Source organism: Chelonia mydas, chromosome 2 (genome assembly GCF_015237465.2).
Source record: "Chelonia mydas isolate rCheMyd1 chromosome 2, rCheMyd1.pri.v2, whole genome shotgun sequence".
Lineage (NCBI taxonomy): Eukaryota > Metazoa > Chordata > Testudines > Cheloniidae > Chelonia > Chelonia mydas.
In genome coordinates, this window is record NC_057850.1 from 25,236,024 (window position 1) to 25,241,139 (window position 5,116).

The following is a 5,116-nucleotide window of genomic DNA, read 5'->3' on the forward strand; positions in this document are numbered from 1 at the left end:
TATTTGGGCTTAAGCTTTCGTGGGCTATGCCTCAAACTTATTCTTTAAGACTGTTTTTTTTTTCTTTAGCTGTACATCATCAAAATGAAAAGTGGTAAATACTTCTCTTGCTTCTTCACCTGCCACAGGAAGAAATAATACTATTTTCATCCCTTCATCTTTTTTGACTCCGCCACTTAAAGTGCGGTCCAGCTCAGACCCTTGCAACCTTGCTTCAATTTTCTCCAATTTTTTGCTGCATTTCCTTCAAACACTAACTTTTTTGGAGGCTTTAGTTGGTCCATTTTTTTTCAGGTTTGTTCTACTCTTTTCTTACATTTAGGTTTTTTTCTGACACCATGTAATAGCTGTTACCAATTTGCTATTATAACTTAAGAAAAAATACTGGAGACTTTTTAAATAACAGTAAACACTTTATTTAACTTGTTGCTGAGAACTGTACAGATAGGTTATGCTGGCTTGCCTGCCTGGCTCCCAGTGCAAGCAATGATGTGCTTCTACTGGTAAGACTAATTCCCCCCCCAGCATACAACAGTATGCATAACTTTAGTTCCTACTCCAAAGTTCCTACTGTTATTACAAATGGCAAGCAATTGAGCCAGTTTAACTAGCAATACAAATCCTTACGTAACCATAGCTATGATTCATCTTGTCATAGCATGAAGAAATCAAGACACTCAGGAGAGAGTTGACAAAGACAAAAGAGAGAAGTGGAAGGATTTAAAAATGTTCCTGCATAAATAGAAGAGAGAAAAAATGCAGAACATGAGACTGAAGAATAGAATCAATGGTTTGAAAGTGACTTTGATGTCAATGAGTAAAAATTAGAAAAATAACACTGTAGGTTCATCCTGGACACAATGTGTCAATACAGTAGGACCCTTCCAGTGACAGGAGTGGTCTCTAGAATCTCAGATCCGTTGTGACAAATGCAGTCTGCCTTCTGGCTAATTCTCTCCTTGCCAAATCATGTAGCAGCTTCATCTTCCAAATACAACACAGCTGGGGCTGTCTGTCTGGGGTAATAACACAATTAATATCGCTAACTACTTCTGCGTGTCACGACCACCCACTGTGCTGCCAATAAGGGACTATCACCAAAAAAAATCCTCTTTGCCTGTGATAAGCCCGGATACAACATGAGGGGAGCATGTGCTGACACTCAGAAAGGAAAGTAATTTCCTCTTCAGATCTATTTTATGAGTACCAGGGATAAGTCATCTCTGGCAGGGATGATTTAGCAGCAATCTAGAGAGCTCCATCCCAGCCAGTATTATCTCATTCCTTCTTTCAGTTTGGTGGTAGAATTTTAACAAGGGGTTCCTGAGGAGATCCCTCAAAACACATCACTGTATATAAATCATTACTTCCATCACACCTGATGTCTTGGATTTTCTGGATAGGGTACATTTCCCTAAAATGACTGTAAAAACCAGAGGCCATACTTGATCTCATAACACCTGAGGATGTCCAGATGGCTATTCTAAAAATGTAGTCATGAAAGGTCCCTGGCCCTCATGACTTGTAAGCTGATTTTAATAAAAATTAGGAAATATTTTATCTCCCACACTGACTGTTATTTCAATAGCAAAAAAAAAAAAAAAAAATCTATCTGTTATCCAGTTTCACTTTGTTTATGCCACAAACCATTTGGAATCCATCTCCTATAGTAAACAATACAAAGTGCCTCTGATAGTCCAGCTTCTACCTGATTTCTTTTATCTAACTTATTTCTACTTGGTCCTTTTTATCTGCATCAGTACCGGGTTTACATGGCACTGGGCCCATACTCAGAAGGCACGCTGGTGCCTGGACCATGGACCCTGTCCTCCTTGCTCCCTCTACTCTGTCTGTGCTCTGCCCCAAGGCCCCACCCACAGCTTGTTCTTTTTCACCCCCACTCCTCCCCAACCCCTAGGCATGGGGCCAGTGGGTGCAGCTGGGCTGGGCAGGCTCTCGGGGATCATGTCGCAGGGGTCTGCCCTGCTCCCTAGTGCAGCTCTGGCTCCCGGCGGTTTCTGATGCCTGCCACCTGCGGGCCCCCGCCCACCTCCCCAGGGCTGAGCCTCCTGGGGCCGGTGCAGGGGCCAGGGTAGGCTGGTCTCAGCCAGAGGGAGGGGGGTCAACACGGGGCGCTTGGCCGGGCCCCACCAGGCAAGTGGGTCCTGAGGGAGCCTGGCCCGGGTAGGCCCCACTCCCGCTCTAGCCTGGCTGATTGCGCCACTCCCAAAGAGCCAAAGCAATCCCCAACCAGTCCCAGTTGTGCTGCCGGCTCAGCCTAGGGGACACAGTCACCTCCCAGGGGGGCTGGTGAGTGTGGCTGAAGGGCAGGGCATGGAGGAATGGGTCTCTGGGTGATCTATGGGGGGTGCTGGACAGTGTGGGGTTGGGGGCGCTGGGCAGTGGAGGGTGGTCTGTGTGTGTTGGGATGCAGGGCAGGGGTGGTCTATGTGAGGTACTCCTGGGGGAATGAAAACAGGTCACCCCGCAGATTTCTTTGCTTCCCACTCTGCAGAAAGTGATGGAGAAGCAAAGGGAAGCCAGAGGGAGGGGGTCTGGGTATTGGGATGGTGCCAAATTATTATTATGAATTATTGTAATTGATATAAATGAATGTGGTGGACATGAGTTTGGTATGGCTTGGTACGTCTAAATATGCTAGAGGATTCTGGGAGCAGGGTTCTTTTAGCATCAGTTGGTATGGAAATTTACTGAGAGTGTTTATATGCTCTATCTGTGTGTGTGTTTCAGCACAGAACTTTGGTCATACCAGCCAGGGTCCAGCTCACCAAGTAAAGAAAACTCAAAAACACGCCACCAGTGAGCTTGGCACAGGCTGATCCGGGTCAAAATGACCCTTCTGGATGACACCACTCTAAGAACTTAAGTGAATGACTGAGAGGGTAAACGTCAACTGATCTTTGGTTTGTGTCTGTTTCCAGCCCCCTTCTAAAATATTAATTAAAAAAACAGTAATGAAACGCCCACAGGGCATATTTCTGGGACACGTGACTCCTTTGAAAACAAGAGGTATAAATGCTAAGCAGAGTGAGTTAGTTACTTCCCCAATTAATATTTGAAGAGGTCTGTGATGCTGTGAGATAGAGGGTCTCAGGGTAACCAAGACACTGCTACAAGGGACTTTTGAACTAGAGGGCCTCGGGGTAACCAAGACTCTTCTTCGGGGGACATTTGACAGACGAAGTACTTGAGAGGGGAAAAGAAGAGAAGAAAAGAAGTCTCCATCTAGGACTGGTAGCTATACCTGCTTTGTTTGCCAATCAGGACACTGTGTAAGCCCAACATAGTTATGGAGGGCTTATGCTTGGGGAATTGAGGCTTATTAGGGAGACATATTATATAACCTTTTACTGCTTGTGTGATTCTTTCTCAAATAATTGCTGTGCATTGAGCAAATTAAATCTGAATTTTCACTGGTATCAGTAACAATCTGCCCAGCTATGGGCCATTAAAGATCCGTTTCAACACTGGGGACACCCATAGGTGTAGTTTTGGGGAGTGGCATTGCCCACCAAACAGAGGTGAGGCGTGGGGCGGGCAGACAGGTTCACATGCCACTGCCCCCCCCCCACATTTCTGCAAGCACAGACCTGCCTCACTGAAAGAGGGTGCTGTTCAGCTCCACTGACTTTGAGCCAGATGCCAACTTCTGGGTCCTAGTGCCCCTCCTGTATGCTGAGAGCCACTGTTTTCTGTACAATAGCAAGTGCCTGTGGCAGGGCAGGGCAGGGGGCAGGTTGCGGCTGGCGGAAAGAGACAGCGGAGAAGGAAGGGGGTGGGATAGGGCAGTGGGGAAGGGGCATGGGATGGGGAAGAGAAGGAGCTATGGGAAGCGGAGCCCAGCACGCAGCATCCCCTTGGCAGCAGCTGGGGGCCCATCGAACCCCGACCCTGACAAGCCCCATCTCCCCTGCACCTGGCCCCCTCCGACGAGCCCCCTAGACACCCACCCCATTCAGCCCCAACCAGCTTCACCAGGACCCCCACCCCAATGAACCCCACCTCCCTTGCACCTGGACCCCACCACTGAGATCTTCATACTTATACGCCCCCGGCTGAGCCCCAATCACCTTCACCTGGACCCCGCTGTGGAGTCCCATTGCTCCTACACCTGGAATCTCCAAATGAGCCCCTGTGCATCCAGATCCCTCCCCCCCCCCCGCCCCACTGAGCTGCCCACACCCAGACTGCCCCACACAGAACCCTCTTATCCCCACCTGGATCCCCCCACACTAAGTCCCTCTGCACTTGGAGATTGTTGCTGGGCTGAGCCTGCCTGCCCCTGGTGTGCCTGGCGTAGAGGCAGGGCCGTCCCTAGCCATTTTGGTGCCCTACACAGCCCCCCACAGGCAGGGGGCTGCATTTAGGGTGACATGTCCCAATTGTATAGGTTTTAGGGTCTTTTTCTTATATAGGCTCCTATTACCCCCCCCCCCTCCTGATTTTTCACATTTGCTGTCTGGTAGCTGTGTGGGGCCCCAGGCCCCTGCGGGGGCTGGCTTGGGGTCAGTGGGGAACCGCCCCCCAGCACGAGCCGGCGGAGCGGGCTGGAGCCGGGGCGCTCCGCTTCCTGACACCCGGTGAGTGCAGGGCAGGCCCGAGCCCGCACGCACGGGGCGGCGGGAAGTGGCGCGACCCGGCCCCAGCCCGCTCCGCTCCGCTCCGCTCCCCTGGCTCCCAGCCTTGCGGGGCAGGGGGGAACCGCCCCGCAGCACTCACCAGGGGCGCGGCTGGGAGCCGGCGGCACTGAGCGGGCTGGGGCGGGGTCGCTGCACTTACCGCGGCCCGTGAGTGGAGGGCGCCCGACCCCTGCCGCAGTCCTCGGGGAAGGGGCGGAGTGGGGCTGAGCAGGGGTGGGAAGAGGCGGGGCGGGGCAGGGCAGGGGGCCACGGGGAAGAGGCGGAGCAGGGGCTAGGGCAGGATGCAGCTGCCTAGGGCACCAGGAAATAGGGTGCCCTACCGCAGCTGCGTCCTTTGCCTACGGGTAGGGACGGCCCTGCCTAGAGGGACAGGGCCCCAGGGTGTTTCTGAAGCTTGCCTGGCCCTTGTGCTGGGTCAGGTGCAGCCTCACTGCCGCGTCCCTGTCCCGGGGCGG

At 51.9% G+C, this 5,116-nt stretch overlaps 1 long non-coding RNA gene across 1 annotated transcript; it reads right to left on the reverse strand.

Annotated features, from left to right (window-relative positions):
* Window positions 1-392: 392 nt before the first annotated feature.
* LOC122464402 lies at window positions 393-4,858 on the reverse strand. The gene is made up of 2 exons (XR_006288381.1): window positions 4,741-4,858; window positions 393-1,016 (listed from the first exon to the last, which is right to left on the reverse strand). It is a non-coding gene; the product is annotated as an uncharacterized LOC122464402 (long non-coding RNA).
* Between the last annotated feature and the right edge of the window lie 258 nt (window positions 4,859-5,116).